The sequence below is a fragment of the Dermochelys coriacea genome, chromosome 1, assembly GCF_009764565.3.
Source record: "Dermochelys coriacea isolate rDerCor1 chromosome 1, rDerCor1.pri.v4, whole genome shotgun sequence".
Classification (NCBI taxonomy): Eukaryota; Metazoa; Chordata; order Testudines; family Dermochelyidae; genus Dermochelys; species Dermochelys coriacea.
The window spans coordinates 72,424,015-72,440,278 of record NC_050068.2 but is presented as its reverse complement, the minus strand read 5'-3'; the positions used below and the strand labels follow the sequence as shown (position 1 = coordinate 72,440,278).

The following is a 16,264-nucleotide window of genomic DNA, read 5'->3' as shown; positions in this document are numbered from 1 at the left end:
TATTGCAAATAATTGCCAAACCCACCAGCCTGCACTGAGACTGCCCTGTGCTAGGCAGCCCCGTGCCAACCCTTTATTTCCCTTTTGGCCTTGCGGGGTTATAGAAGTAGAAAGAGGAGTCAAGGGGATATAGCTCATCAGGTCCAGATGCTAGGGATGAAAAAAGGAAACAAGCATGTGATTCTGGGAGGGAAGAGAACTTCAACAAAATGGTAAGTTCTGCTTTCCTGATTGACGCTGGAAGGGGAGAACTTTCATTATAAAACTTTAGGATAACCCTGGAAAGGCAAGGGCTTTTATCCAAGCTATTACTGTACTCTAGGAAAGCTAAGGACATTTATTTTTCATAGATTTAAAGTCAGATGGGATCATTATGATCTAGTCTGACCTCCTGAATAATGCAGGCCATAGGACCTCAGCCAATAATTTCTGCATCAAGTCCATAACTTCTGTTTCAGTGATAGTATAATTTTTAAAAAGACACCTTGTCTTTAATTGGCTTGGCTCTTATGTTATAGCTTACACAAGGGAAGACTTGCATATGACTTGTGTTTTTATTTTATTTAGTTTCCATACCTCTTACCCTCCTCATCTAAAAAAAAAAATTAGAATCTAAATATACGTAATTTGTAATATAAATGAAACGTGTGTAAACATACACAAAACTTGCGATGGGTGCTGCCATCATGTTAATTACTTGGGGATGGATCCTGACCCTTCCTCCTCGTTATGTTAAAGGGTACCATTTAATTCAGTGGAACCACTCATGGAATAAGTACTATTCAATATGATTATGGGGTGGAATCTGCATGTTGTAGCATTTTACCCCATCCTTCACCTCTTTGATTGTTTTTTGTCTTTTTAGGCTATGTCTACACTTAAAACGCTACAGAGGCATAGCTGCAGCGCGTCAGTGTAGACCAGGGGTTCCCAAGCTTGGTCCGCAGCTTGTTCAGGGTAAGCCCCTGGTGGGCTGGGAGATGCTTTGTTTACCTGAGCGTCTGCAGGTACAGCTGCTCGCAGCTCCCAGTGGCTGCAGTTCACCATTCCCGGCCAATGGGAGCTGTGGGAAGCAGTGCGGGCCAGGCCACCACTTCCTGTAGCTCCCATTGGCCAGGAATGGCAAACCGTGGGAGCTGTGAGGGGCTGTACCTGCGGACGCTCAGGTAAACAAAGTGTCTCACGGCCTGCCGGGGCTTACCCTGAACAAGCCGCGAACCAAGTTTGGGAACCCCTGGTGTAGACGTTCACTATAGTGATGGGAGGATTTTTCCTGTTGCTGTAGTTAATTCACCTATCCAAGAGGTAGTAGCGTGGTCTACACCAGGGTTAGGTTGGCTTAACTATGTCTCACAGGGGCATGAATTTTTCACATCTCTGAGCGATGCAGTTGTATTGATCTAATTTCCTAGGGTAGACCAGTCCTGAGATTATGATGTCTTTAGGGCCAGTACAGTATCTTTTTATGTTTGCACTTTACCTAAAACAATGGGGACCTGATCGTTATTGAAATCTTTTGAAATTATTGGCAATATAAATAATTATTGTGTCCTTACTTTTGCCCTCCCAATGATCAAACTATTTCAACTGCCTAGATGTGCCCTGTATTGCAATAGTCACTATTAAAAAGCCATATTTTATTATTGGTACTTTAAATACTGAAGTGGTATTTGAATACTATTAGGATACTATTACTTACTACTACTGTATTACTAATAGGAAGTGTAGCAGGGTGGCTACCCTGCTCCCTAAAATAGAAGGGGTTAAAAGCAATCCTGGAGAGGGCTGTGGCTGGGGATGGCTGATTGGGGAAGCAGCAGCATCTGGTCCATGCCCCAATCAGGCCCCAGCTGTTTATAAAAAGCCTGTGAGCCAGAGGCCCAAGGAGTCTCTCTCCAGGCTAGGAGAGAGCGGGGCCTGGCTGCCTGCCTGACAGGATACGCCGTGCCGTGCCGTGCCGTGCCGTGCCGTGCCGTGCCGGGGAAAGAGCAGGCTGAGCGGGGGCGCTCCAGGCTGGCAACTCCCCACGCTGTAGGGCCTGGTCCAAGGCCTATAGAGGTACTGGGAGACAGAGGAAGGCAACAGGTCAGAATCCCCTTGCCTATGATGAGTGGACTTTACACTGCAGTTTGCCTCAGGGAGCAGGGGCTTGGTAATGACTGGCAGTAGCCCAGACTGAGGCAAGGTGGGGATAGTGGGTTGGAGGATCCCCAGGAAGAGGTTCCCCAGAGTTAAAGTGTGGGGGTGCTGCCAGGGGGGCAGAACCCGGAGAAAGGGGCACTGGGGTCTTTGAGGGACACGGGGGCCAGAGCTGTGCGGATCACCGGCCTGCGGAGGGTGCTCTGCACTGGAAAGAGCTAATTCCCCAATGACCAGCAGGAGGCACCGCAGGGGTGAGTCTACTCCTTTATAGGAAGCTATTTACTATTCTATGTGTAAGGGGACAGTTGCCCCTTACTAACATTCAAGGGGTGTTTTAGTTGCTAGCTCCCAGTACTAAAAGGGGGAAGGGTCAATGGGGAATCAGGACCCTGAGACTGACAGTCCCTTGGAACAATGGGAAGAGGCCAATGCTCCAGGGCAACTTGAATGACAGGGTGGGCAGGCTAATCAGGGAGTCAGGAGGCCAGCGAGGTCCCGTCCTCAATGTGAACTGGATTTGCCTGGGTCAGACAGAGTGGGGCTGAGCTAAGGAAAAAGCAGGGGCCCGAGCTGAGCTGGGGAGCAGAGCTGTGCCAGATCCAGAGAGCGCAGACCCTGTCCTGGGAGCAGAGCTGCAGCCCGAAAGCCAGAGGCACAGCCCAGAAACAGCAGACTTGCCCTGGGAGGAGAGCTGTAACCAGAGCCAGAGGGGCCAGAAAAGCAGGCTAGAAAGCGGGTCAGTGCTGGGAGCAGAGTCACAGAAGCAGCCTGCAGAGCAGACCTGTTGTGGGAGCAGAGCTGTAGCAACCAGAGCCACAGGGGCCAAAGAAGCAGCCCAGGGAGCTGGAGGCAGAGCAGCAGCAGTGCTGAGACAGAGAGTTGGAGCTGCGGCTGGAGCAGTCTGGAGCTGGGTGCAGTGAGCAGCTGGGGAAAACGAGGGGGATCCTGGGCAGCAGGCCTAGCACAGGGAGACACCTCAGCCAAGAGGCTCTGCAGGCCAGGCTTTGATCATAACCCCGACAGGGCGGGGGTGACACTGGGAAGAAGGGTCCTGCCAGTTAGAGCCTGAGAGTGTGGGGCCACCACCAGAGCAAGTGTCCAACCGACAGCATCCCTGCAGCACAGCCAGGGCCTGAGAAGAAGGCCTGGGACTTACAAGGAACAGACTGTGAACTGTCCTGACATTCCAGAGACGCTGCTTGTGATGTTCTCAGCCACAGAGCGGGGTGATGTTTCCTTTAACCTTTCACATTTTTCCTTATGATTTTTAAAATTAATTGTTGATTAAATAACTTGCATTTGCTTTAACTTGTATGTAATGGTCAGTGGGTCAGAGAAGTGCCCAGTGCAGAGAGAGTACCCCGGAGTGGGGACACCCTAGCTCCTGTCCTAGGTGACCACAGCAGGGTTGGGAATTGAGCCCCCCAGGAATCCTGGGCCCAGCCTTGTTGGGGTTACGAGGATTTTGCCAGACAGGAGAGTGGAAGGAGAGCCCTCAAGGGCAGGGAGACCACTGGGTAAAGGAAGTGGGAGCGAGGACTCAGATCCTTTTGCTAGCCCATTTCTGGGCTAGTGCAGAATCCAGGAAAGTTCCCCACAATAGCGGGACTATTCCCCTGCTTACATATGTATAAAAAATACTATGGTAATTCATGTCCTAAAGTGTGATAACCATGGGCAATGGTGGTCACTGTATTTTCTAGATTTTGTAGATTGATTACAAGCAGAAAGATTTGCAAGACTGCAGAGTGCATACCTATAGCATAAAAATACATCAGTTAATAAGAGTTCTGCTACTACTAAAATAAACTACCCTGCCTTCAGGCTAGATGTGTCTTCATCTAATGAAAAAAGGAGAGGTATATGGTTCTATTGTCCTGGAATTTCTAATCCCAGAATATGTGTTTCTTAGTTATATTAAGCTCTGAAGCTTCAAATTGATTGGACAGTGGAGTAAATGAATGAACAAATGAAACAATATAGGTCATATTTCAGAGTAGCAGCCGTGTTAGTCTGTATTTGCAAAAAGAAAAGGAGTACTTGTGGCACCTTGGAGACTAAAATTTATTTGAGCATAAGCTTTCGTGAGCTACATCTCACTTCAGCTGTAGCTCACGAAAGCTTATGCTCAAATACATTTGTTAGTCTCCAACGTACCACAAGTACTCCTTTTCTTTTTTTCAAATATAGGTCATAGTTACTTTAGCTCACCTTCTGAATCATAATATCAGAATTCATGTGCATCAGGAAGATGTCTCAAAGAAAAAAGCAGGTGTGTGTGACAAAATAGGGATAGACAATAAAAAACCAAGTCAAAGCTCCTATGGCTTATTCTTCAAACATTTACAGATTTTGCAGTTGGCATTTTATGAAATGAAAATCCAATATTCTCTGTTTTAGTCTGTACTTTGAGGGCAATGGTCCTCTTTAGTGATTTATAAATCTAATAATTTTGTTCCATCCTTAACTCATACTTTACACCAGTATTCCCTTTTAACAATGTGTGACTTTTTTGTCAAAAACTTTAGGACTAGAATGTTTTTAATTTTAATGAGTAACAGAAGAGAGAATCAATATAACTGTAATGGTTACTGTCAGTTCTAGAATTTTAAGTGAATGATCATATCTAATTTAGTACGTTGGACAATGTCATCTGTATAGTAGAACATACTTATAGTAAACTCTGATAAGATTAAACTCCATTTATAATGAAGGAGAATGAAAATCTTAAATTGTTTCACTTCTCTGCAATTTGAAACCTGCAGTTATAGAGAAAGAGACTGTGATGAAACCAGATGTGATTAGATATTTAAAAAAGAAAAGGGGGGAAATATTAGAAATCAAATAAGATAGGTACAAAGACCTACTATCCGAAACAATGCTTAGTGTCAGAAAGAGATAAATAACTCAACCTATATCACACAGGATTAATGATAACTAGTGAGCTCACTTCCATTGACTCTGGGCATTTCTATGTTATCATTAAGTTGGCAAATGGACCTACTAAGCTATTGAAGGGACAGCTCATTGCCATTCATTGGTTTTTGCATTCCCATCAGCAAGGGAGTGGAGGCAGTATCCCTACAACCACTACATGTCCACCTCAAATGCTTGACTTTTTGACTCTCTGCTCTGTATGTAATCCGTGTTCATCTCTGCCCACATCTGGCTGCAGTGATATGCAGTCTTGTACATTTTACCTGCTCTCTTGCTTGAGCATCATTATGCCAGCCTGCTTTCCTCAGCCATAAATAATGTTCTTGCAGTTCCTGTAACGAAATCCTTCATATGTACACCTTGCATTATATTAAACACTTACTAATTATCTCCCTTGTTATAGCTGAACTTCTGCAGCTTCTGTGACACTTATTAAATATACCATTTACAGTTCTCTGCATATCTGAAGGATGCATGCTCTTGACTTTGTGCTCAACATTTCCATTGTTTTCTCCAGCTCATCCCTCTTATCTCTCTGCATGCTATGATGTGGCTCAGTGAATCCAAAAAGGTTCTAAGGCATAGACTGACACTGACTTCCCTTCAGATTCAATTGTTTCTTGAAAATATTGATTTATTGCAGCAGCATATACCTGAAAAAATTCTGTATGAGCTTTGATCCTACTGAGAATATTGAGAACCTTGCCGAATGTAATGCAGAATAACTAATGAGATATCAGTGGAAAAACAGTTTCCTTAAAAGAGAGGCAAAGTTGTGATACAACAGAGCACGTCAGATTATATATAATGAATAAATAAAGCCACTTCTATATGTCAGTTGCATGCAAACATTTCAATGTTTAGGATAGTATTTGTTGAATTGTTAGATTTAAAGTTTATGCAACTTCAGCATTCAGAAATTTCAGCCTAAAGGCTGTTCATGAACTGTTCCCTTTAATGTTTTGCTTTTGTATATTAGTTATGTGCCACTTGATTGGTCGTGTATATCATGTGGTATAATATCTGCTTCCTGACTGGATGATGACTTTTGAAGCAGAAAAAGGCAGAAATACAAGTAGTAAATCATGAATAACAAACATTCTTTTCCATATATACCTTTGCTCATTTGGGTATTCATTAAAGCTAGTCAAAAATTGAAAATTTTGTGGAAAATTTTGTGGAAAAAGGTATCCCTTTTCATCATAAAAAAACTTCAACATTCAAAAATGTTCAGCCAGGAGTAATGTTCATGTAAAGACTACCTTTCTCTCAAATGTGTGAACAAAATCCTGTTTGCACGAATCTCTATTAATAGGAAATAAAAAGAAACACAATTATGAACAGCCATTTGGAATTCAGACACTGATTTTTTCCCAATAATTAACCAGCTTCTTTGTTAGATCATATTGAGCAAAGTAGGTACAAGAAAAGAGGTTTAGTCCTGCACTAGTAATGAATTAGGTTTATTACTGGTTCCCTTAAAACGTACCTTATCTTAAATTGATCAGTTTAAATTTTACAATGTTTTACCCCATCCCCTGTTGCTAGTGAATAATATGGAAAATGTTAATAGTGCAGACTAAATGGCTGGTTTATTACTTACTCAAAGGAAATAGCCTGAGTGTGGAGTAGCATAAACCTGCTCGTCCCCATTGACAATTAATGTTAGCCAGACCTCATTATTTATCATAGGTTTCAGAGTAGCAGCCGTGTTAGTCTGTATTCGCAAAAAGAAAAGGAGTACTTGTGGCACCTTAGAGACTAACAAATTTATTAGAGCATAAGCTTTCGTGAGCTACAGCTCACTTCATCGGATGCATTTGGTGGAAAAAACAGATCATGTTTGCTCTGACATTTGCTGTATTCTGTGTATTTTGGAAATTATATAATCAGATGGGAAATATGTGGCAAGCAGAGTGATTTTACCTAATCAGATATTTTACCAAGCATCTTTATGATCATCTGGTGCAGGAGGATAAGATGCTTTCTTAAGAGGAAATCCCATTTAACTGATCTTCCAGGTTAACCAATGTATGGTTATATCCTCTCACACCAAAAATCCTGTTTGAGTCTACAGAACACAGCTAAAATAGCAATAGTCTATATCAATGCTACTCAAAATGGTGGTCCGCAGACCAGTGCCGGTCCATGAGCCAGCAGCTGCCAGTCTGCACGCACATAGCTTGAGAAGCACTGGTCTAGAGCAACCCAGCTATAGTTACCTAAAGTCTGAGATGGTGTCAAGTGGTCAGTGGCAGGGTTTCCAGTGGTTCACCTTCTTCCTAGCTGCTGGGACTTGGGATGTCAGCCTGCATGCTCATAGAAAACTTCTCCACTTTAATGACAGGTTTCAGAGTAGCAGCCGTGTTAGTCTGTATTCACAAAAAGAAAAGGAGTACTTGTGGCACCTTAGCGACTAACAAATTTATTTGAGCATAAGCTTTTGTGAGCTACAGCTCACTTCATCGGATTGCCTTTAGGTAGAGAACTCCAGCTCACAAAAGACAATTCCCTGTTGTCTCTGCTCTGGCCCCAAAGCAGAGACACACAAAAAAACCTCTGCTTTCTGCCAAAAACCTGCTTTTCAGCTAAATATTTCCTTTTAAAATGTGTGCTTCTGTTTCAAAAAAAATCTCAAATTGATTTCAAGTTAATCCCACCGCTCTGCCACCATGTCAGGGTTTCTTCCCCACTCTGAACTCTAGGGTACAGATGTGGGGACCTGTATGAAACCCCCCTAAGCTTATTTTTACCAGCTTAGGGTAAAACTTCCCCATGGTACAAACTATTTTACCTTTTGTCCCTGGACTTTTTTGCTGCCACCACCAAGCATCTAACAAATATATATAACAGGGAAAGAGCCCGTTTGGAAAGTCTTTCTCCCCAAAATCCTCCCAAACCCTACATCCCCCTTTCCTGGGGAAGGCTTGATTAAAAATCCTCACCAATTTGTATAAGTGAACACAGACTCAAACCCTTGGATCTTAAGAACAATGAACAAATCAATCAGGTTCTTAAAAGAAGAATTTTAATTGAAGAAAAAGTAAAAGAATCACCTCTGTAAAATCAGGATGGTAAATACCTTACAGGGTAATCTGATTCAAAACATAGAGAATCCCTCTGGGCAAAACCGTAAGATACAAAAAGACACAAACAGGAATCTACATTCCATTCAGCACAGCTTATTTTCTCAGCGATTTAAACAAATTGGAATCTCTAGCATATGTAGCTAGATTATTTACTAAGTTCTAAGACTCCATTCCCTTCTGTTCCCAGCAAAAGCACCACACAAAGAGAGTCTTTGTTTCTCCCCCCACCTCCAGCTTTTGAAAGTATCTTGTCTCCTCATTGGTCATTTTGGTCAGGTGCTAGCGGGGTTATCCTAGCTTCTTAACCCTTTACAGGTGAAAGGGTTTTTCCTCTGGCCAGGAGGGATTTTAAAGGTGTTTACCCTTCCCTTTATATATATGACATTGGCAAAACTGCAGCTACACCTATTTCTTATGCTTTTGAAAAGCTCAAGATATTCCTGACTATGTGGTGTTCTCACTTCCAGTTAATGGTGGCTGAGTGCACAAAATGGCTGTGGATTTGTCAAGTCAATTTCTCTCAACATGGGAAGATAGGTATTTGACTGCCTAAGTTGCATGCAGGGCCCAATTGCTAGGTGGTTTCTGAGTACACCTTCCAGATCGGGTCCAATTCAAAATTTGGCCAGAGGAGGGGTAGTAGTGCATACCTTGCATCTTTTAGCACAGTAGTAAGACCATTTGTCTGGGATGTGGGAGACCCAGGTTCAATTTCTTTGTCTCTACCAGAGATTGAGACTGAGAGGAGTAGAACGGGAGGTCTCTCCCCTCTCAGGAAAGTGCTCTAACCGCTGAGCTTTGGGATACTCTGATGTGAGGCTCTCTCTCTTCTGTTGAAGCTGTTCCTCTATGGATAAATAATGAAAGAGTGATTGGAGCAGGCAGACCCAGGGCTTCCCACTTCCCAGGTGGGTGTGCTAACCACTGGATTACAAAGTGATTCCATTGCTCTTTCACCCAATGACCATTCCACAGTGTATAAATACTTAAATAGTGAGTGATTGAGTGACTCTGGTTCAGTGGTTAGGGCACTCACCTGAGTGATGGGAGACCCTGGGTCCACTTCCCTGGCTCCAGTCAATCTTTCATTATTCAGCCACAATTGAAAACCTTCAACAGGGGAGGCTGAGAGAGCTCCACTTCAGAATATCCCATACCTCAATGGTTAAAGCACTCTCCTGGGAGATATGAGACCCCTGTTCAAATCTTTTTCTCTCCAGGAGTCAGAGTGGGGTATTGAACCAGCATTGCCCATATCCCCAGTGTGTAGTCTAACCCCGAGGCTAAATTCACAAGATGAGTGATGACACTTTGGCCATTTTGTGTGGACTGAGGAAGGTTCTGAAGTAACTTTCTCAAGAAACAGTTTAGGCACCTAAGCCACCTGATTCTCCAGGAGGTGGGTTCATATTCATGAAGTGAAAGCAAAGTTAGGGGCCTCCCTGCAGCTCAAACTTGGGCACATACCTCTGAGAGATGAGTGGGACTTAACGCACAACACTGTCATTGGCATCTCCCATGGGCTAGCTTAGATATCTCCATGCCTAGCAGGCTGCCTTTTGTGGATAACATTCTAAGGCATCTATCTCTGCCCAGTCACTGTATAGTGAGACTAACTTAGCTTTGAGGATAGCAGTGTTGTTCCTGTGATTTTTCTAAGTGCTAAAAGATAGGCATTACAATGGTGACCATATGGCACCCAAGTCCCTTTGTAGATTCCCACATGGCAGAATGCTGGTTATCTGATGATTTCAGGTGCCTCAGGAGACCTTTGTACATTCAGAAGTGCTGATCCAATAATGAAAGTAATGCTGTGTGACACCAAGTTATCCCTGCCTACCAGAGAAAGAAAGGCCTAAGACTGGAGTGTATATTTACACATTAGCAAGAGCTGGATCCCAGTTAAGGGCACTTTTTCTCAGACACACCCATTCTCTGCGCACATCCTCCCCTTTTTTACCTTGCTTTTCTGTAGTGAAAGGAGTGAGAATACAAAGGGCTGGAGACTTACTATGGTTCTGTGCAAAGCATAGCACTTAATGTTATTTGTGCCTATGCATAGTCTCCAATCACACTTCCACCAGTGCACAAAAACCTGATGCACACTGCTAGGCATAACATTTGCTAAAGAAGCACATTCACTTAAGGATCTGAGCAAAGGTCTTGGAAAGGAAGAATCTTTCGTTTAACTTTTTAGTGTTCTACCTGGTTTCTTCCTTCTGCTCTGTTGAAACATTTTCAGAGCATCTTCTTTGCTATCTGCTCTGAAACAACTATTCTCACAAAGTTCAGCGAGATAATCGCTTTCTTAACAAGCAAAAATAGAGAACATTTTTTAAAAAATTCTGTTCCACTTGAAAATATTAAGTCTACTGCACAGATGGGCTGAAAGTTTAATTACAGCAACATATGAGTGCCAGAGACCACATTGTTCTCTCAGCAATTGGAGACACAGCAATAAAAATATCCATCAGGAAAGAGCTCCACAGATATGTATCAAATATGATTAAAAAACAGATGCTATTCTATTTATGTAATCAAAATTCAAAAGCTTTGCAGTTTCTTGACATGGACATTTATAGTTCTCTAATTTAATTTGATATTTTTGAGACTTTAAATAATACTAACCAAAAAATACAATGTGCACTGGTCCAATTAATGATGTAATTCATGCTTATTCAGTTTGGTGCTCTGTCTCCCTCTAGTAGCTGGGCCACGCACGGAAGTAACTCAGGCACTAGATTCCTGCTCTTAGCATGAGAAATCCAGCATGTAATCCCCAATGGCTATGCTCCTCCCAGGGATGTTACATTGCAATGGCATGAATAATGGCCACATATTTACAGATACTGTATCAATATAGAGTAAATAGGGGATTGTATCTTGACAGTCAGACATTTCTGTGATGGACTGTGATGGATTTGGAGTTGCCTGTAATAATTTGTGAAAACTGTATCTTGACTGGGTTATTGTAGTGTTTACTATATGCATATATTGAGTTAATGTGCTAACAGATGTCAGGAAATGGGGGTGGATCCTGACATTCAGTTCTCCACAAATGATTAATTTGCAATGCAAGAGACTTCTGATTTTAAATCTACCTCCAGCACCCTGATGAGCTTCTCAAGCTGGTTTTAGCAGGCTCAGAAAATACCATAGAACAAAACTTTGACTGGATTTAATGGGAAGTCCCTGAAGGACAGGGAAGTAGGCAGACTGTTGGGCTTTATAGTCTAGATCAGTGGTCCCCAAACTCTTTAAGTTGCACCACCCCTTATCCCTAATAAAATCTGGAGCTGTGGTTGGAAGCCAGGGCCAGAAGTGGGACTGGAACTGTGGCTGAGTCCATGGCAGGGAGCAGGACTGGGATTGGGGCCGTGACTGGGAGTGGGGCCTGGAGTCAGGGGCTGTGGTCAGGAGTGGGGCTGGCTCTGAAGAGAGAGGGCAGCAAAAGTGAATGGGTTTCAGGCATCTGCTGGAGAGTCTAAGAGAAACCTGCAGAAATCTCCTTAGCAACAGACTGGGAATAACTCAAGGGAGAAAGGACTGGAGAGTACTGCTCCACAATACATGACTGCAAGCCAGCAAAGATGGGAAGCAGCCAGGGAACCAGCAAGGGATCGGAAGAAAGACATTAGCTGCTTATCACCAGGACACTAGGGTGGAGGAGGCATGCTAGGATTCCCCCAACCACCACCTCACAGAAGAGATTGTGTAAGCCTTTGGAAAGGGACAAGGACTGTTGAGCCTGGGCTGGGGCTGAAGTGGTGCTATGAGGTCACCAAGACTTTGAGGTTTTTGTTTGGACCTTTTTGGTTACCTCTGAAAATGACTGAACTGAAAAGTGATCTGGCCGGAGGGCTAGGATATGGGAGATGCAGGATATAGCAGCTGCTTACTCCTGGGGGAATTCTACATCACTGTATGTGCACAAAATTCATGTTCCCCACAGATTTCTTTGCTTCCCCGCAGAAAAATTGCTTCTGATGGGGAAGCAAAGGGAAGGTGCAGGAATGGTCCTCCCTGGCAGTGTAGGCAGTGTATATCCCTCCCTGGCAGTGTAGGCAGGTTGGTTCAGGCACCCGGAGCAACCAGTAGAGATGTAAATCATGGGGCTTGGGGCTGGGCAGTCATGTGTTTGAGAGAGAGACACTCTGTTTCTCTCGCTTGCTGTTGCGGGATGCTTGGCATGGAGCGGAAGCGCTTTCAGGTGTTTCTGAGGAGGTAGGCATGGGGCAGGCTTTGTCCCCTCAGGCAGAGCAGAATGTAGTATCCCGCCTGCGTACTGAATTGTTCCCATTGTCTTTGTGAATTCCCCCAGGAGTATAAAACAAGTATAATTTTTTTAAGGCTCCTTTACATTGCCAGAGTGGTGTAAAAGACAGTGTGACCTTATAAATGTGTATGGTGCTTTAGTGATTAGAACTGGTCTAAAATTTTGGACTAAAAGTTTTCTATCAAAGTGTGCTCCATGAACTGTTTGCTTCTGACCTTTCTGGAGATGGTCAGTAGCCAATATAAAGTCTGAGTTTGATTTACCAGCCCTCACTTGCTCTTCAGTTGCCCATGATGTAAATTTGAGCATATGGCTGCATATATTTGACTAATTAGAAATAAAGGGTCAAACCTAGCTAAATTACTATTAGGAAAGCATCCTCCAATGCTCCCCACTCCCATTATCCATTCATTGTATAGTAGTTTAAGTTACCTAAATAATGGAAACCAGCATGATTGCATTATTTAATATGCAGAATTTTAAAATATTGTGCACAGAATTTTTAATTTTTTGGTGTAGAATTCTCCCAGGAGAAATAACAGAACTAAAATGACAGGTTTCAGAGTAGCAGCCGTGTTAGTCTGTATTCGCAAAAAGAAAAGGAGTACTTGTGGCACCTTAGAGACTAACAAATTTATTAGAGCATTAGAACTAAAATGGTGGGAATAGGGTCAGTGGAGGAAAAGGATTCTATCAATGCCACAACCTGATGCCAGGGGGCGCTCTGACAGATCGGGCAACCACTTACTGTAACATATTCTAAAAGTGGTGTCTTTTGAAGGGTATTTTCTTCTCCTTTTAAAATTTGGTTTACAATTAACTAAGGATATACCACAAATTATGTATAATAGCCCTAGGCCCAATTCTCCACTGCTTTATGCTTTGTCATCACTTATATTAATGCAAAATTGGTGTCACGCTGGTGTAAAATTCTACCCCTTGGATTTTACACAAGTAAAAATGACTATAGAATCAGGCCTACTATATCTAAAATCTATTGAAGTACCTGCACTCTGGGCCTTTAGTATTGGGAAATCCAAGATGAGCCTTGATATAATATATATCACTTGTTTTATGAACAGGCCAACTCACAATTAGCCTGTTTACATCCACTAAAAATGATAGCCCCAAATATTTTGATTTGAGTTTGATTTGGAGACTACTATGAAAGCTTATATATTCTTTTACCAATTTCTGTTTAAACATTGGAGGATAGCATAGGGTGACTGGCAAGGCTAATAAAGCAGGCTCAAAGGTCAGGGAGAGTTATTGGGGCAAATATGCTCTCAGTTCAGTTGAACCAATGTAAACCCAGGGAATGTAATGTAAACCCATTGGTCACAGTGACTGGATTTACAACAGTGTAAACAGAACAGAAAGAGGTCAATATTCCTTTTGTAAGCTGACTGTTCCATTCCTGATCAAGATCCTAACTCAGCAAAGCTTTAGCTTTGTGCTTAATTTTAAGCACCTGCTTAAATGCTTATTTTGTCAATGCAATTTACTTAAGTGCTCCCATGAATAAATGGAGTTAATCATGTACTTAAAGTTAAGCACAAATGCTTCACTGAAAGGGCCACTTCACTCTTACCTCAGCCATCTCTCTATTCTCAAACACAAACATTTTGTATAGTGGTGACCACATTATTTCCGGGATACTCTCATGGCCCAATCACTTTCAGCTAGCACAACAAATGGAATGGCTATAACTAATCTGTCTCCTTTATCTGGACCTGTAGGGCTGGGGCTTCTTATAATAATTCTTTGTAATAATAATAATTTAGCAATACTCATTGCTAGGAAGGAAAATATAAAGCACATATAGATGGCAAACATTTAACCTCTCATGTCATCAGGCTCTGTCTTCTTGTTCTGAAGAGATTTTTTTTTAGCTGTGAAGTGTACATAGATTGTTCAAAAAAAACTTCAACTTTTTTGAAGCTGTATGCACTTCAGACCACTAGCAGTCTAGTAAGAATGTGATTGCAACTCTTCTGCTTTAAATAGCTTCAGTAGAAGGTGATGGGAAGGAAGAATTGCTTGAACAAATTTATCTCCCAGCTGTTCCTCAAATGGTACAAAGTGACATTGGCAGTGTATAGAGGGTGCTGCCTGTTATCTGTGCTTAATAACATCTCTCACTGGCACCCATTCAGCTGCCACTTAGCACAAAGCCATGTCTGCATGACATTTAAAGGGTCTGCATTAATACGCCCAGCCAATCAATGATTTCTGCCCCTTCCACAAGGACACTGGTCTGTTACCATTACTAGATGCTGTCAACAGAAAATGACACGGGAGTCACAAAAGGTAAAAGATGTCAATTTAATCAGAGAGCAGACAAAAAGGCAAACAATGCTGCCCTGGATAGAAGTGTAACAAGCAGAATCAAAGGCTGGGATAAACCACATTCGGTAGGTCCCAGTGAAACCAGATTGAAATTCAATGATACGAAATCCAGCAATGTGACACAGAGGATGAGAACGGTTGTTTCCATTCAATTAAGATCAGTGACTGCTGTTGGCATAAAGTTTGACAAAATCTGAGAGAACTTCAACTGAAGGTCAAACTATTTCCCTTCTAAATTACAAGAAACAGAAGCAAATCGGTTAGTGTAATGATTACCTAATAAAAATTTAGAAATTTCCTTTCCTATACTAAGTTAAATACAACTCCATAAGGCATGGAGACCATCCCATCATACAGAAATGAAAGTATTTCTATATTTCTAAAAATGTATGGTAACCTCTGATTTTTATTTTTGGAATCCATGCTTTCTTTTATATACATTTGTTCTATTGCGTAAAGTCTTGTTGATTTTCAAACATATAAACACAAATAAATAACATGTAGTATCAGTACAGTATAGAATATATGGGCCAGATCCTCAGGTTGTGTAAATCAGCATAGTTGATCTGGCCTTATATGTATGTAATATGTATGTTTGTAGTTTTGTGGTAGCCATATTAGTGCCAGGATATGAGAGAGGCAAGCTGGGTGAGGTATATTTTATTGTATAGATTCTCAACCTTTTGTTTTCTGAGTCCCCCCCTTCTCTCCCCACCCACATGCTATAAAAACTCCACAGCCCACTTGTGCCACAACAACTTTTTTTCTGCATATAAAAGCCAGGGCTGGGGTTAAGGGTTAGCAAGCAGGGCAATTGCTTAGGCCCCATGCCAGAGGAGGCCCCACGAACATAAGTTTCTCAGGCTTTGGCTTCAGCTCTGGGTGGCAGGGCTCAGGGTCTCAGGCTTCAGCCCTGCATAATAGGGCTTTGACTTTCTGCCCTGGGCCCCAGTGAATCTAATGCTGGCCCTGCTTGGCAGACCCTCTGAAACCTGCTCGTGACCCCTCAGGGGGCCCCAGACCTCTGGTTGAGAACTGCTGTTTTATTTGACCAACAAAGATAGTATCTCACCCATCTTGTTTGTGTAATATAAATGAACTGTAGGCAACCACTACTAGAGGGGCCTCTGACCTTAACTGGGAGTGTTCCAGTTGGGAAGATCTTGGGTGCTGCAATCCAGCCTTGGAGACCGCAGCTCCCTTAATGCCTTGCGGAAGAGAGAGAGAGACTTCCACGTCCATGGGATGCAGGGAGAGTGGGCTCCATCTTCTGGGTGGGGAGCTGGGATCCTGGTCAGGGGAGTGGAGATTGCTTTGAGGAGCTCTGTCTAAACCAGGAGCTGCTCCTGAGAGTCCACTGCGGCTTTGACCAAGTAGGGAGTCTCAGAGGCTATTAGTGGGTTTCACTGGAGTGAGGGCAGAGACTGTTGCTGTGCCCAGAACTGGCTGAGGTTAGCCTGCCATGCAGGCA

At 42.8% G+C, this 16,264-nt stretch overlaps 1 long non-coding RNA gene across 1 annotated transcript in view; it reads left to right on the top strand.

Moving 5' to 3' along the window:
• The first annotated feature begins 1,951 nt into the window (after window positions 1-1,951).
• Window positions 1,952-16,264, top strand: part of LOC119850193 — a 29,120-nt gene continuing 14,807 nt past the window's right edge. The window contains exon 1 of the long non-coding RNA XR_005290756.1: window positions 1,952-2,085. This is a non-coding gene — a long non-coding RNA (uncharacterized LOC119850193). The remainder of the gene's footprint in view (window positions 2,086-16,264) is intronic.